Here is an 18,245-nt window from a genome sequence, read left to right on the forward strand (position 1 = left end):
CTTCTCAGGTAGCAGAAGGAGGATGAGGACTCAGCCATGAAGTTCAAGGGATGACTCTGGGCCAGTCACTGATTTTCAGCCTCTCTACCCCACAGAGTTATTGTGAAGATAAGATGGAGAGGAAGTGAAAGGTTTTGTAAGCAATCTTGGATTTCTTGCAGGAAAAACAGTAGGACATTAATATAATAACAAATAATAAAATACCATCCATAGCTGTCTTTAAAGTTGCAATAAGGGCATACTTGTGGTCAGAGGGATCCTTGAGCAAAGTGCCCTCTGATAGTCCTTTTCCTACATGAATGTGCCCAGACAGGCTAACCTGGCCCTGGTGATGACAGATGCTATGATCAGCTGGGAAGTATGGAAACCACTACTGGCGCTCTCATAAAGCCTCCAACACAGCTGCACTCCCCTGTGACATTGTGGGAAATTTGTTCCTTTCTCTTCAGAGGCAGCAGGAGCTGGGATGGGTAGTTTTTGAGACAACATGTAATGTAGGGCAGCACAAATCTTTTTGTCTGTCAAACTGGAGGTCTTAATTTAGTTACAGGAGCATACCCATTGACTTTTAGTGAAGGGTCTGGGCCAGTAGTTCACTCTTTAGAATGTTGCTTCTTTTGCTCTAAAACTGCATTAATTGGCAATAGCAAATCTCACAAAATCTGCACGATAGGTATATAGATTCAAGGAAATAAGTTTCCATAAATAACTGCAAACATGATCTAGCAGTTAACCTTAACATTTTCCTCATTATACTGGGGCTGCAACCTGGATCCTTCTTTACTCTCCCACATCTGTGGATCTCCAGGCCCTGGTAAAGTGCACCTTCTCAGACTGAGTGCATCAATGTTCCAGCAAGCAGATAGTTCCAGATATCACAAGCTGCCAAGGGACACACTTCCTCAAACTGGTGCTCTGCATTCAACTTCTATCAGCCTGAGCCAAAGTGGCCAATGATCAGGAATGCTGGGCACTGTAGTCTGAAGCTATGTAAAAAGCATCAGGTTAGGACAGGCTGTGATAAGGGAAGAGAAAAACAGACTTGCAAATCAGGCTGCCTTGTGATAAAAGACATTTTGTCTCTAGATGTAAATTGGTGGTAAGCAACTTGGTATACGCCAGATGTTTTGGATGACACTTCATCAGCCTCAGCCAGCATGTACAATTGTAAGGAATCATGAGTGCTGCAGTCTAAAACATTTGATGTGTACCTGGTTGCCTACTGCTATTTTAGACCAAGAGAGCAGATTTATTTTATTTATTTATTAAAACATTTCTATGCCGCCCCATTCGCCGAAGCCTCGGGGCGGCTTACAACAAAATAAAATACAAAAATAACAATATAAAAATAACAATATAAAATAAATAACAATATAAAAGAAGTCGCCCTGGCCAGATAAATAAGCAAATACTGTTAACAATTAAAATGACGCTTAAATAAAAAGGTCTTCGCCTGGCGCCGAAAAACAAATAGCGATGGCGCCAGGCGGACCTCTCTGGGGAGCGCATTCCATAGATTGGGCGCCACCGCAGAGAAAGCCCTCCTCCGAGTACTCACCCTCCTAACTTCTTTCACGGAGGGCTCCTGGAGAAGGGCCTCTCCCGCCGATCTCAGGGGGCAGCTGGGCATATATGGATGCAAGCGCTCCTTCAGGTAACCAGGACCCAAGCCATTTAGGGCTTTATAGGTCATCACCAACACCTTGAATTGGGCCCGGACTTCAATCGGGAGCCAGTGAAGCTGACGGAGAACTGGGGTTATATGAGAACAATGCCCAGTCCCCGTCAGATCAAAATATAAGAAGGGATTTGCATGTGCATGTTCATCATTTGAGAGTATGTATCTTCAACTGATGATTTGCAAGTGTGAATGGGTCATTAGAATCTACATAACCTCTCATCCACAGTGCTTTCAATGGACAGTTGCTACTTTCAGTTGCCATCAATCAAGGGCAGATAATGATATGGTATATGTGCATGTGTGAACCAGTTCAGAGTCACCCCATAGGAAATCCATTTCTCAAATATTCCATCCCTTCCCTTTCCCTTTCATATAATATGGCCATATCAAGATACATTTAGGGGAAAAAGTGATTCAACTGTTTTATAGGCTTAATTTCAGAACATGCAAAGAGTCACTTCTTCCTTCATCTTACTCAGACTAAACATTTTAATAACAAGTCACATAAAATCCTGTTTTGGATTTTTTTTTGCAAGGAAAGACCATTTATAATGTCCCACTTACACCCTATAAAGACATGTTCAGTCTTGTTAGCTTGCTTGTACTATGGCTCATATATTTATTCAGCCTCAAACAAGTGTTTGTCCTCATTTTAAAAAAGCTGACAAAAGTGAACGACTTTCAATTTGTTTTACTGCTGGGGATACTTCATTTTATATCTTCTTAAACAGAGCTATGATCATTTGAAAAATTAAGACAGTCGAGAGGGCAATTTTTCAAGAAGAGTGACTGAAGATGAGATTCTAATTCCCATGAAATATAGATCCTGATCTACTGCAAAATTTTCTTGAACAAGTTTCACAGGCAACGAGATTTGGAGCATCAGTATCACCAGTGCTTTTTTTGTAAAAAAAAAAAAGGTGCCGGAGTCGCCGGCAGTAAGCGCGCGACCACACACACCAATCCTAATCCGAGCAGCGTGTCCCAAGCCAGGAGCGCGCCCTCACTATCTCACTATCAGCAGATAGCAGACACAAAAGCAGCCTGCAGGCACTATGTTAATGATGTTTGCTGCTGATCTGCTACGATTCAAAATCACTTCATAAAATCCATTGGAAAAAAAGGTGCCGGAACACTGTTCCGGTGCGTTCTATGACAGAAAAAGCCCTGAGTATCACACATAAGTAAAGAGAACATCTGTGTCTTTTTCATACTTGAGAATCACCAAGAATTGGAATCTAGGATGGATTCATGCAAATGCGGCTCTGCTTGTCAGTGCAGGTTCAAAACTTTGTGGTTCCCCTTATACATAACTTATCTTTATATAACCTTTCAATCTTTATCTTTTTATTTATCCTTATCTTAAAGGTAAAGATAGAAAGATAAAAGATATAAGATACAGATATATAGGAGAAAGATATAAATAAAGATATAGATAGATAAGATTTAGCAAAGGCAATCATTGTGACTGGGCAAAAACTGCTATATCAAAACAAACAAACAAACAAACCCCTACAGCTAGCAGGGTTACAGAATAAATGATGAAGTTGTCTCCCAGTTGTCTTTGGGCATTTCCTGAGTGCTTGTGATTTTTCAGTCACAGAAGTTTGTAGATCCGTCTCATGATGTTGTTGTCCTCCCAGGGGATAATGCAATATTTTCCTGGATGATGCCATTATTTGCTACAGCTGTCTAGTTTAAAGTCTAAATCCTGCTATATAAAACAGCATCATCATGTGTTGCATAATGGAACATATAGAAAGACAGAAAGAAAATCTGGGGTTGGGGGAGAGTGACCTTGTGTAAAAAGGATATTCTTCCCTCTCAGAGAAAATGGAAGAGGCAGCCTCAGTAAAGCACAGGGTTAAATGGCTCCTGTAAGCCCCATGACTACTCCTCTTTGCTTTCTCTCATGTAAGTAAATGGCTGCTACTAATTCCTGTAGGAAACAGCAAGGTGAGCACCATTCTAATAGGAACAAACCCTGAGAATGAATGTCTTGGTCCTTACACCCTGTTGTGTATAAAGCTGATGCACGGCAAATGACTTTGAGGTACACTTAAGGCACCTTGCCAACCTCCCCAACTAACTACACCTGACTTCCATATATGTGGGATTCCAAACATTTGGACAATAATGCATTTACACAGAAACATCCTGTGGGCCATCTAGTCTGACCCTTGACACAAGCTGGCTCCACTCAAATAATTTATTGTTGTAAGCCGCCCCGAGGCTTCGGCGAATGGGACGGCATAAAAATGTTTTAATCAATCAATAAATAAATAATTTCCAACATATGGTTGTCCAGTCTTTCCTTGAACACCTCACTGACGGGGCCTCCACCACCTCCCATGGAATCCCATTCCATATCCTAGGGGTCCTAAGCATCAGATTCTCTACGTTGACTGGTCTTGCTGTCATTATCATGAATTTGTCCAGCAATTCTTTTGCTCTGAAAAAGGTAATGTTGTTAGGGAAATAATTTGCAATAGTGCGGCTTGGCAATTTGCCAGCTCTCCATTATGAAGTGATTGCCATCTGTTTAATGGGAAATCCCAGTTCTTATTTCCTATGGGTTTTTGGTAGGTCTGAAGTATATCTTTGTGGTTAGGGGGAAAAAGACATTTACTAGGGAAGCAATGTGTTATGATCTCAGGCGCAGGGCCAAGTGCAATAAAAAAGTCACTTGTACATGTCATTTATGCATTCAGAAAGATTTAGAGAAACTCTGCAGCATCTCTCTTCATACATTTGCCAAAGTTCTGTGTGCTTTTATCCTCAGAGATGAGCAGGGAGCTTTCAACACTTTTCAGTGGACTGAGAGTTACGTTTTTCCACTAGAGTCTCCCATTGGTTTCCCCACACTAAAACAGTACTGTTCATTGGTATGTTTGTTCTCTACACAGTAAACATTTTAAACTGCCACAATTTCTCCCTCATACCAGACTTGCAACTTGGACTGGGACTGATGTTCCAGCAGTGCCAATAGCTAAAGTCTTCTCACTCCTTCAGAACCTCTTACTAGAATCTATTTTTTTCAGCTACCATTAGCAGTGGGAAAGCAGTGATACCAGGAACTTTGGAGTTGCTGGGGAAGACTTCTCCACCCCAGCAAACCTGACTGAGATAGTTGATTTCTTTTCACCATTAGCAGTGGAATGGCAGCAGTCCTGGCTACTTCAGGGTTTGTGGGGGACAGTAGGAGGCAACAACTTTCCTCAGAACCCAAGTGGGATAGTTGTTCCAGTGGGGAAAACTGGGTAGGGCTTGGTGGGATTCACAAAAAGCTCCAGAGGGCTGCATGTGGACCTTGAGTTGTGCATTCCAGCCATAGGGAATGGTACTGCAACTGGGGACTCTAGGTAGCAGGACTGATTCCACTGCTGAAACTATCCCATAATAGGGTACAAGTTCCTTCATGCTAAGAACTGTCCCCTTACTCATGCAGTGCCTCCAGACAGTTAGCTCCTAGCACTACTCATCAAACAGCAATGTACAGTTATTCTACTTGTCCTTCCATGATGAATATTTTTCTGCAAGGAAAAAGAGAGAGAATAATATTGCTTAGATTTCCCATAACATTTATGAATGTGGCAGACAGAGTGATAACATGACAAGTCTCATCTAGATGCACCCATGGAATCCTCTCTGCTCCACACACACTTCACCTTAAAGAGCTGGTGAATTGCATCCTTGAGACATTACACATAGTTGGGTAAGTGTTCTAGGACTTAATCATGCATAGGATTGTACCCCTAAATGTGTAATTGTCTTGTGATTATGTTCATATTGGACGTCTCCAATTATATTGGACGTCTCCAATTATATTGTTTTTATATTGTTATTATTTATTTATTGTTGTGAGCCTCCCCGAGGCTTCGGCGAATGGGGCGGCATAGAAGCTTTCTAAATAAATAAATAAATGTACATTAGTCTGGCTCCTGCCAAGACTTGTAAGTGTCTGTGCCACCCAAGCTAGGTATAGACAACTCTTTCAGTCTTAGTTTCTGGCTTTTCCAATCTTAAGTTGGCTCATTCTGAAGTCTGAGATTTCCCCCCGTTTTATGCTTGGCTTTTCCTAAATATTGAGAATTGTTTTGTGTTTGTTTGCATGAAGACTTTTATGCATTTTGTCCAAATTTTTCCCAATAGACACACTTTTGTCTAACCTATACACTTTTGCAATGAGTATACCTAATATACTGCATTTGTGAATGTTATTTTCAGTGGTATGTTTTTTATGTACTTCCCCAATATAAAGGATTTTGATTGAAGAACAATGTTGAAAATTTGGAGAAGCACAAATTTTAAAAGATAATAGTGTTTTAGTTTGTGTATTGGGTGAAAGTGTGAAATCATGTATGTTTGCATGAATATGAAAACAATGAATTTCTCTGCCATCCCTAAAACAAGCCCAGAAATAATTAAAAAAATAGTGTAGGGGAACAGGAGAAGGCAAGCGACAAAAAGATGTGTGTATTGCATGCTCTGCAGAGGGTTGCTGTAGTTTATGGCAGAATGAGAATACTGCTTAACAGGCAATCTCCAGCAGAAGATGAAGAGCAAAATCTTTCAGTTTCATACTATCCATGCTTCCAATTCAGCTTATTCCTCATTGACAGTGAAAGTAGAATGAATGCTATTACTGCAGGTGTAAATTACTGTTGCAGGTTGCATTTTAGAAATTTGCTTAACATGTTACATTGATAGTTGTGTGGAGCATTCTACAGACATTGCCTCTAAATGAGGAGGCAGATCTGGAGTTGCCTGGGCTTATAGGGAGAGAGTGGGACAGGAGACACTGAGGAGAGATGGGGATGGAGAAGCAAGAACTGTGTTAGGGAAGAAAGAGAAGGATTGGGGGGAGGGGTTGTAGTAGGGTAGCAAGTTGTGAATTACTAAAAGAAGGATAAGAGAGGAGTGCCTTGTATCATCCTTGCATCTGCTAAAGGTCACCCTCCTTTTCAGGGCATTTACTAATTCCAAATAGCAAATGGGAGTGGTGGTTATTGTAGGTTATTTTAGCAGGCCTAGTACTACAAACTTGTCTTAGCTGTTTAAGTTATTAAAATTTAGTTTATTGTTGTATTTTATTCTTTTATTTATATTGCATTTTATTGTATTTGTTAACTATTCTACACCATCCAGAGAGTTTTGGCTATTAGGCACTATATAAATGTATGGGTATAGCTGCAAAATATGTAAGACACAATTATAATTTAAATAGATATACAGCACATCTCCCCATAGTGTGGAAGACTGTGATTCAGATCACTTGTCTTGCCTGTTCAATTTGTGATAGGCCACAGTCCTTATGGTTCATTATCCTTAAACTTGAATTGGACAGGACAGCCATACAAGCAGAGGGCAGTCCTCAGTAAAAGGGACCTCCTGACCACCATAGCTGGAGATAGTCTGTGTGCTTTCTGGATTATCCAGACGCAATCCTGCAAGCCAGGTTTTGGTGTTTTCTGTCAGGCCTGTAAGACAGACATTCCTGGCAGCCAATCAGAAAGCAGATGCTCTAAGGCCCGGTCTCCGTGTTCTGAGGAGAATTCAGAGAGGGACATAAACAGTGTGTTTCACTACATGAGGCATTAGTTGTTCACTTACCCACAGTAATTTGTGGGTGGCTTACATGATGTTATCATACTCCTGGGCATCTCCTATGCCTTGCAACCATTTATGGGGCCTTCTTTTAGAGCAAAAAAGTGTAGTGATATTTAAAAATGGTGTAATGAACCACAAAGAGAAGCTCATGTCTTTTCAAAGTTCTGCTATACTGAAGTGCTACCTTGTGGTTGTATAATCAAACTGTGGAACAAAAATTTTGCCAGTACCACAAAATGCCTCAACCAACTTTGCTAGATAGAGTCCCTCATACCTTTATTTGGAATCTGCAGTGCTGTAGGGAGAGAGCTCCTCTGGACAAACCCACAGGGTTTTCACCTCCCTTGAAGTCTAGAAGGACCCCTGAAAAAAACTGAGAGAAAATGTATCCTGAGAGAAAGCAGAAGCTGCAGCCTTGGTAAAGTGGTGGGTTGAAACTTCATGTAGAAAGTCTAATTATGAAGGAGGCCTAACTGGCGCTTTAGAAATGAGAGACCTTGTGGTTGGGAAATGGAACATAGAGGAAGAACCTACTCTCCAGGGGAAAAGTGTGTCAAGAAGCCAATTTTAATTGCACATAGAATGAAGGGGCGAGTTTAAAACTTCATATAGAGAAGGCCACTTAAGAAGGAAGACTGAATGGACTTTACAAGGACACAACTTATAACCATCCTGGAAGGGGTTTTTAACTTGTGTTTTTAAACATCTCTGGACAGGGCCAGTGACTGGAACTAGAACATTCCATGTCTGGAATCTGGCCGGCTTTTAGCAGGTTGAGGGTAAGCCTGGAGAAATTTGGTGAGCCAGGGGATCATGAAGGGAGTTAATACAGAACTGAATTTAACACATCTAGGCAGAAACAGCTGATATATTTAATAAAATACCCAGTCATGAGGTGGATACTGTAGTATCAAATGGGAAGCTAAATTAACTAGCAGTTGTCAACCCTGTTGCCCACAAAAGTTCGAATGTCTTTTGCTTGGAAGACGGATGGAAAGAGAGGGGTTTCATTGTGCTTTCTGCCTGAGGACAGCAAAAAACAACACTGAATTGGAATTCCCAGTGCTTGTATAAAAGTAAAGAAGCATCACATAACACCTCATCCTTGATTAGGCCTGCTACTGTGTATGTTGTATGTTTTAATTTAGTTTGGTGAAATATTTTATGCCCCAAAATCTTTCCTTAGTTTCTCCCTTTCCATCTTGATAAAGAATACACTTCTTTATAAAGAGAACTGCTCAAAGAGCTTTGGCTGTTGGGCAGTATAGAAATTAAATAATAAGAAGAAAGTAGTTTTCTAAAATATGTGTAGAGTAATGTGATATGGCTGTGGATGTTGATAAAGTAGAGTTCTAGGACCTTTTAATGAAAACTGTTTAGTTCACTGCTCAGAGGATCTAAGACTGAGATACTGCTCTACTTGTTAAAACCTAAGACCCTTTCTTTAGGCTCTCTCTCTCTCTCTCTCTCTCTCTCTCTCTCTCTGTGTGTGTGTGTGTGTGTGTGTGTAGAATGTACATTAGTCTTCCTCCTCTAACTGCCAACAAAAGGGTTGCAAGACAGAGCAGAATTATAGTACTTTAAAATGGTATTTCATATTGTGGCTATATCCTTGAGGTGTTGTTATTGTTAATCTAAATTATTTCAGTAACTCAAATATTTCCTCAGGTACTCTTTGCTTAGCACAGCATTCTGGTAAGGAATTAGATTGTAGTGTGCTTTTCTGGCAAAGAACTAACAGAAGAAGGATCAGGGAAGGAAGAGGAAAAGAATCAAATCTACTGAGTTCATGTAAATGTACTTCATGTAGTAACCAGCTCCACTCTGGGGCAGGAATCACTGAATGACGGTCCTTGTCAGGCTAATAGAGAGGGGCTTCACTATCAATCTCTCCTTCTTCTAACAACTGCCAGCTGGAATGGCTAATTTTGGAATCTGTTATAGGAAAGATCAGAGCATGCACAGGGTCCACATATTTTGACATTTGAATTAGCCAGCTGTTATTTGTACTCACCAGTCACCCCCAAGTGCTGGCCTTGGTGCTGGCCCATTATTGCACTTGGTCTTGGGGCAGACAGAAGCATGACAAGTCTCTTGTACCTGGATATGTGGGGACCTGGAATAGAAGTTATATTCTCTCTCAGTAGGAAAGGCACCTAATAGTATTATCTCAATGATGAATGAATCTCATATTGACCGTAACAATTAAAGCATGCTGTGTATGCTCACTGACTGTGTTGTGAGTAACCTTACCTTCATTATGTATTCCAATTTACAGCATGATGGTGGTTATTCATGCACTAAGTACTCTGGACTATATAATAATAAAATAATAGAATCATAGAGTTGGAAGGGGCCTAGAGGGCCATTGGGTCAGTGGAGTTCTCCCCTGCTCAGTGGAGGACTCCAAGTTAAACGATCCCTCTCAGATGGCTGTTCAGTTGAATCTTCAATGCTTTTAGTGTGGGAGAGCCCAGAACCTCCCTAGGTCATTGGTTCCATTGTCATACTGCTGTAACAGTCAGGAAATTTTCCCCGGTTTCTATCTGAAATCTGGCTTCCTGTAACTTGAGCCTGTTATTCCATGTTCTGTACTCTGGGATGATGAAGCAGAGATCCTGTCCTTTCTCTTTGTAACAGCCTTTCAAGTACTTGTAGAGTGCTATCATATCTGCCCCCTCAGTCGTCTCTTCTTGAATCTAAATCTGTCCAGTTCTTTCACTCTGTCCTCATAGGGCTTTATTTCCAGTCCTTTGTTTCCCTTATTTTCTATCATCCTTGTCTTCCTCTGAACCCTTTCCAGTTTTGTCTGCATCTTTCTTAAACAGTGGTGTCCAGAACTGGACACAATACTCCAGATGTGGTCTTACCAGCACTGAGTATAGGAGAACTAGCACTTCACATGATTTGGAAGTGATACTTCTATTAATTTAGCCTAAACTAGCATTTACCCTTTTTGCAGCTACATTGTATTGTTAGCTCATATTCAGTTTGTTACCTATAACACCAGTAAGATCCTTCTCACATGCAGTATTGTTGAACCAAGTATTCCCAGCCTGTAATGATGGATTTGGTTACTTTTTTCCTAGGTGTATTAGTCCCTACTGAATTTCATCTGTTGTTTTCAGCCCAGTGTTCTAACCTGTCAAAATGAGCTTGAATCTTCTGTCCGTCTTTCAGAATATTAGCTATCCCACGCAGTTTTGTGTCATCTGCAGATCTGATCATTGCTCCCTGCACTTCCTCATCCAAGTCATTAATGAAAATTTCAGAGAGCACTGGACCAGGACACAACACTGTGGTATGCCACTTGTTACCTCTCCCCAGTCTGAGAAGGTGCCATTGATGAACACTCTTTGAATCTGATTCTGTAGACAACTGTGGATGCACCTGATAGTTTTTCCATCTAGCCCACTTTTAGCTAGTTTGCTATTCAGTAGATCAAGGGACACTTTTTCAAAAGCTTTGCTAAAGTCAAGATAGATTATGTCCAGAAATTTCCCACAATCAATCAGGGAGGTTACCCAATCAAAAAATAAAATCAGATTATTCTGTCAGAATTTGTTCTTGTTGGCTTCTAGTAATCACTGCATTGTTTCAAGGTGTTTGCTTGCATTGTTCAAGATGTATAAAGATTATCTACTTTACAATCTGCTCCAGAATTTTCTAAGCATTGATCTCAGACTAATGGGCCTCTTGTTCCCAGGTTCTTTTTCTTTCTTGAAAATAGAGACAACAATAACCCTTCTCCTGTCTTCCATGATTTCTCAAAGATAATAGACAGTGGTTCTGAGAGTTCTTCTACTAGCTTGTTTATGACTCTGGGGTGGAGTTCATTGGGCCTCGAGAAGTAAACTCATTCAACCCAACTAGATAATCCTTTACCATTTGCTTCTCAATCGTGAACCTCCATCCTGCTCCTTCAGCTTGTACTTCCCCTTCATCTGGAAGGTCATAGCTCTTTCATGGGAGAAGTTTGAGCTAAAGTAGAAATTGAGCACTCCTGCCTTTTCTTTGCCATCTGTTATCATTTTGTAATCCATATTGACTAGTTGAACCCCCAGTTCTTTCCTCTGTCTTTTAATTTGGATATATCCGAAGCAGGCTTTTTTGGTTGCTTTTAGCATCCCTTGCTAGCCTTAGTTCATTCCTAGTTTTACTTTTCTGATGCCATCCCTGCAATTCTGTATTACCTGCCTGTAGTCTTCCTTCTACTTCCTATAGATGTCCTTTTTTGTTTTCAGACCATCTCTAGGCTTTTTGTGAAACCACATTGGCTTTTGTTGTTTTGTAACCTTTTTCCTTGTTGGAATTGTTTGTGATTGTGCCTTTAGAATTTCCTTTTTAAAAAAATCCTACCCAGTTTGGACTCCTTTTCTCATTAGAGTAGCTTGCCATGGGACTTATCATTGTTCTGAATTTATTAAAACTGGCTTTCTTAACGTCAAGGTACATGTTTGGTGACATTTAGCTTTTGTTTCCTTTGGAATCAAGAGTTCAAGTATGGCATGGTCATTTCCCGGGCCCCAGTTCCCATAGCTGTGACTTTGCCCACTAGGTCTTCACTGTTGGGCAAGGGTAGCTGTTCCTCTTGTTGCTTCCTCCCCTTTCTATTGGAGGAAGTTCCCAGAAACACATGCTAGGAATCTCTTGGATAGACCGTGTTTTGCAGAGTTTGTCTTCCAAAAGGTATTGGGGAAATTGAAGTCATGACATCATACCAACTTGAAAAACTGGCAATTTGCTTTTCAAAAGTTTCATCCTTGTCTTCACCTTGACTGGGTATTCAAGAATGGATTCCAAACACCTTGTTTATTTTATTCCTTTCTCCATTTATATTAATCTAGATGCCTTTGATGGGGCTACTAAGCTTATCTTCCTGCATTTCTGTGCAGAGATATGTATCTTTAACATTTAGTACAACTCCACATCCCTGTTTTTTCTGTTCTTCTTGAACAGATTATAGCCTTCAGTTATTGAATTCCAATCATGGGAGTCATCCCACCAAGTTTCAGTATACCTATCCGGTTGTATTTATCCTCTTGTATAAAAAGTTCAAGTTCATGCTGTTTGTGTCCCATACTCTGGGCATTAGTATACAGATATCCAAGACCATGTGTTTTATACTCTAGTTTTCTTCCTACATTCTTTAGAAGACGATTGAGCACTGTTAGAACTGCTTTCTCTGTTGCAGTGCATAAGCCTTTGTCTGTCGTTACACCCAGGTGTACTTCTCCTTCCCCTATAGGATTCAGTTTAAAGCCCTCCTGATAAACTACATGCTGAGGTCAAACATTCTTTCCATTCCTTCTAAGGTGGAGCCCATCCCTTGGCAGCAGTTCCAGGAAGTACACCTATGGTCCCACTTGGAGTATTTTTCTTTCCCTGTCTATTCCTCTTCCAAGAGCTGGAAGGATTGAGAGAAAACTATCTGAGCCACAAAGTCCTTAACTTTCCTCTCTAAAGCTTCAAAGCCTGATGTGATTTCCTCAGAGCTTTGCTTGACAGTGTCATTTGTTCCCACATGTATAAGAAGGAAAAGATAAGTTTCAATGGACTGTATGAGCCCTGGCAATCTTTCAGTTATCTCACTAATCTGTCCTCCAGCGAGATAGCATGTCTGACAAGTCTATGGGTCTTCCTGACATATATGTGTTTCTATCCCATGCAACCATGGGATGGAAACTAACACTCTTCTCTTCTTGGTCTTGCAAGCCTTGGTATCAATGCCACTACTTGGTTGATCTTAAGTCTCTTGTTCAGTGTCATATGGGATGACTTGCAGTTCTATTTTCAAGTCACATCTTTGAGTAAATGAAAGCAGTTCTGTAGTTTGATTGCTTCCACTGGTGCAGAGTGTTTTCTAGTTCTTCTGAATCCATTACCCTTTTCCATGGAGTTTCATTTCCCTTCCCTTGGGATTTTCCTCTTCTGCCTCACCTTGCTGTTGGACTTCTATACTATTGCTTGCAGTTGCAGTGCCACTGCTCTGTCTAAAAACTCTTCATCTTTTATTATCTTGAGGGTGGTCACTTGCTGGTATAGTCCTCTCATCTTTTTTTCTAACAGGGCTGCTAACTTGTTGCACATGTAGATCATGTTGCCCTCAGGCAAGAAAACAAATATTGCACTGACATTGCAGGTAGCCACCACTGGGGAGTCTTCTCGGTCCATCTTTCTGCTACTGTTTGATTCTGGTTTGCTGGAATTGCTGCGAGAACTTGTGCTTTGTCCTGTCTCCCATAGTAAATGGGAGTGTCTTATAAGGAAGAAAACAAAGGGGGCGGGGACTCAGGGGGAAAACGAAGAAGAAAGAAGGAAAAAAATGTTAGGAACTTCCCATGGCAAACTTCACCACCAGTCCTGTTTGCTCACTCCCTGGGAGCTTTGCTGCTTGTATCCTAGAGCTCCTAAACCAGCTGGGGCAGTTCATCTCCTCAGGGAGGAGTCAGGAACGAGCCAGATCATATGTATGGGCAAGTGGGCTGTATAATGGGAAGCTCACTTTGGATACCATCTCCATGGCAAGGATATGCCATGTTCTGGGGCTGTCAGTCAGAGCTGTTATAAACAACATCCATGCAAAATTATACCGATTAGCATGAATTTTCTTGTGTGTATGGAAAATATTCTGTTTAATAGTGTAGGATTTTAATGAACATCTGTTTTTTTATGTGTGCATTTTAGTGTTACATTTGGCACATAAGGTTCTAGAATAGCTGGGAGGAGTATTTGGAAAACTTCAGTCCACATTTGTACTACTGCCATTCTTTAACATCTCCAGCAACAAGACAAATTTTGCAGTCTGTGGTGGTATGCTGTTGTTATATCAGTAGAAATACACTGAACTCTTAGAAACATACAATTTGGGAAGGGGAGTAAGTGTATGTTTATCTGGCTAATTAATATTGTTAGATTTGCATATGATTCTGAAAATATGCCCTTGTCTATTTACAGAATGAGCACAACACAGTACGTAAGATACAGGATTCAACCTTCCAACAGTATAGGTGAGTAATAACTAGCTTGTTAAGACTCCTTGAATGCTATTTGGTAGAAAGCTAGTATCCAGATATTTAAAAATTATCTATCTCAAGGTCAAATCTGTGACCAATTTACCTTCTTTCTATCATTTCATGATTCCTGAAAGGACTTGGGAAATGGAGGACATACAGTAACTTTAGATAGGATACCAAGGGGTAAAAAGGAATTCAAGAGACATTTGTACAAGGACTTTGGCTAGGATTCTGTAGTTTCAGTTCATACATCTGCATGGTGGCATAATTGCTGCTGAAATTTACTTCCATGTTGTCAGGGCTCCATATAATTGGATAATATTGAATCTGCTTGCTGTACAGGATAGCTGGATTGTGTGGGAAGTAATTTGCTCCAGTGGTAAACCCACAATCATCCTTGTAGCCTTGAGCATCAGGCAATGCCCCCACTCTCTGTGATGTAGGAAGCAAGAATCCAAAGTGTGGTGCACAGCTGATAGAGAAGGAGAGGCAAAAGAAGGGACTAGGAGAAAATGAGGGAAAATGGGCGTGAGAAGCCATGGTTTCACCTCTCATTTCAATGTGGAATATGAAAGAACGGAATCTAAATAAATTGTGATCATGGATGAAGAATGAGTTATATTATCTTGGATTAATGAGGCCTTGTGAAGAACTGCTTTGACATGACAGTCTGAAGATAGAGATGTGTGCTTAAACAGATAGGGAGCTATAGGAGAACAGGATCACATGATCTTTCCGTCTTTCTTTCTGAAGTGTTGTTATGAGCAAAAACACCTTGATTTGCTCTAGTAAATCACAGAGGGATTGCAAAGTTAACCCTCAATACAGAGACCTAACACTCCAGTATGGTTCCACCTCTCAGGTTCTTACTTAATTCCTGGGCATGCTAGGATGAAAAGAACTGTAGATAACAGTTAAGTTTGTAGGCATGGGATACATTTTCTTGTTTACATGTTTCTCTTTCCATCTCTTCCTTGAATCCCCTTTCTGAACATTTTAAGGTTAAGGAAAAGGTTGGAATATCTTTCTGTTTAAAGCAGGGGTCTCAAACTCAACTTACCTGGGGGCCGCTGGAAGTAGAGTCTGGGTGAGGCTGGGCTGCATCAAGTATTCCACAAAAAAAGGATTTCAAGTATTCCAAAAAAAGTACAACTGATCCTATCTTCTCAATCTTTACTAATAATAATTCAGAACATGAACGGTTCTTCAGAACATAGGCTTCTCTTACTTCCTCCTACTCCTTGCTGCCAGAGACCTGACAGTGCTTCCTCTTACACAGCTGAGCCACATTTGGCTTGAGGGAGGGAGCAACTGAGACCCTCAGTATGGCTTGAAGACGCCCATCAGTACATTTGGACCTGAACTTTAACTTATTGAAGTTCATGGTGGAGAAGAGCTTTTCACACAGATAGGTGCTCCCAAAAAGGCACATGGTCCGCTTGAACATCCTGGAAAGCTCAGGGAAGGTAAGGGGCAAGTCTCTCAAAAATTGTCCAAGCTTGTCTACTTTTCCACTCACCTCCCTGAATTTGGCTTTGAGTTCAGAATTGCACTGCAGGTCAATTAGCTCCATTTGAAGCACAGGGGGGCATCTTCCACATTGAAGGAGAAGGGGTCAGCAAAAATTTGAAAAGTGGCTCTGTGTCTTGAAATCTGCAAACCTGTGAACAAATTCTTCCTGTAGCTTTACAATGGCATCAGCATACTTCTCACCGCTGAATGGTGTGCCAGAATCCATGAGTGCCTTGCATGCTGGGAAATGGCAGAGGTTTGTCTGAGAAAGCTGGGCTTTCCATAACACAAGTTTTGTGGAGAATGCTCTGACATTGTCATAGGTAGCACTGACAAGCTGCCCCTGGCCTTGTAATTTCTTGTTCAGTACGTTCAGCTCCTGTGTGATGTCAACAAGAAAAACTAAGTCCATGAGCCATTTGGGATCACTTAGTACAGGAACAGCTATCCCATCTTTCTCCATGAAGGTTTTCACCTCTGCTCTCAACTCAAAAAACCTCTTCAAGACGTTTCCCCTGCTAAGCCAACGTACCTCGGTGTAGTAGAGCACATCCTCATATGCTGACTCTATTTCCTCTAAAAAGGCACGGAACTGCTGGTGCTTTAAGCCCCTGGATCTGATACAATTGATGCATTTCACAACGTCAGACATCACATTGTCAAACTTCAGGCATTTGCGGCAAAGGGCCTGCTGATGGATAATGCAGTGCAGAGCAATGGCCTCTTCCACAGCCTCTTCTTCCAATTTTCCTTGAACAAGTGCCACGACTCCATTTCTCCTCCCTGTCATTGATGGCGCTCCATCGGTTATTATTCCAGCAAAACTCTTCCATAGTAAGCCAGCATCTGCAATGGCATCACACAGCTGGCGGAATATCTCCTGAGCTGTGGTCTGGCCATGCATTGGAATCACTGTGAGTAACTCCTCCATCACTTCAAAATTGTCGTCAACACCACGGACATATATTGCGAGCTGCGCAGTGTCAGTGACGTCTGTGCTCTCATCAAGAGCGACTGAATATGCATGAAAATGTTTAGCTTTCTCACGCAGTTGATCGTAAATGTTACCTGACAGGTCAGAAATGCGCTCTGCCACTGCGTTGGCTGAGAGGCTGATGTTGCTAAACTGACCCTTTTTTTCCGGACAGACTATACTTGCAGCCTGTAACATGCACTTTTTGATGAATTCGCCATCTTTAAATGGCTTTCCTGCCTTAGCAATCATCTCACTCACTACGTAGCTGGCTTCGACTGCTGCATCACTCTCTTTGCTTGCTTTCTTGAAAAAATCTTGTTGCCTCAGTAGACATGTTTTAAGTCTGGCGACACGGTCCTCTCTCTCATCTCCCTGGTATTTTGCATACTCCTCAGCATGTCTAGTTCAGTAATTACGTCTGATGTTGTACTCCTTGTGCACTGCAACTTTCTCTGTGCATATAAGACACGTCGGGATGCCCCTGTGCTCAACAAAAAAATATTCCGTCTCCCACTTCTCCTGAAATTGTCTGTGCTCATCGCCAACCTTTCTCTTCACAGCAGGTTTTGAGAAAGACATGACTGGGGCTGGGTGACAAAAAAAGTATTTGCACTGGGTGACAGGATATATTTTCCCTTCACTCAGTGACACTCCCGAATCACGTTTCAAGTGACTAACATTGTTAATTTGTGTTGCTGTCACGATTCTGAGCTATGGTAGCCCACAGGTGACAAAAAATATAAAACGCCCAGGCAATGTTCCCTCTAAGCTGTGCACCGGGACTGGCGGGGCACAGGGGAGGGGCCCTGCGGCCTTCAAAGCGCTGGCGGATGGTCGGCCTTGGGCGGCAGCGGTGCTGGTGGGCCACTCATCCCGCGTCACTCCCGGAGGCCGGCCCGGGCGCCGCTGGTGCTTTGAAGGCCGCAGGGCCCCTCCCCCATGCCCCGCCCATCCCGGCGCACAGCTTAGAGGGAACATTGCACCCAGGGTAACGACTCACGCAGGTGTGTGTGAGAAAAATGCGCGGGCCGCACTATCACTAAACTTTGATATCAAGTGGGGGCCACAAAATACCGTCCCATGGGCCGTGAGTTTGAGACCCCTGGTTTAAAGAAATCAATATTCATTTTTCTTCTGCTGAAGCCCACCATTGAATTGTTTCTGGAAAGCATGGTCACTAAGATCTAGATTGGCACAGAGTAGCTAAGGCTTTTGGTTGTCTGCTGGTGCCATGATTCATACTAAATAGCCTGAAGGCAAATGACACTATATCCATTACAAAACCCTGAATGAATTGCCAGCTACCCATAAAGTGCCTGAGCCAGAGTTTAATAATGACTTTCATCAGTGAAATTTTAATTTACTATATTTTTGAATAACTAAGTTTCACAGCCATGTATGCCAAATCTACAACTTATAAAATGTACTGGAGAAAAAACTTTCTGTCTGC

This window comes from Varanus komodoensis, unplaced genomic scaffold, assembly GCF_004798865.1.
Source record: "Varanus komodoensis strain SLA01 unplaced genomic scaffold, ASM479886v1 scaffold22, whole genome shotgun sequence".
NCBI lineage: Eukaryota > Metazoa > Chordata > Lepidosauria > Squamata > Varanidae > Varanus > Varanus komodoensis.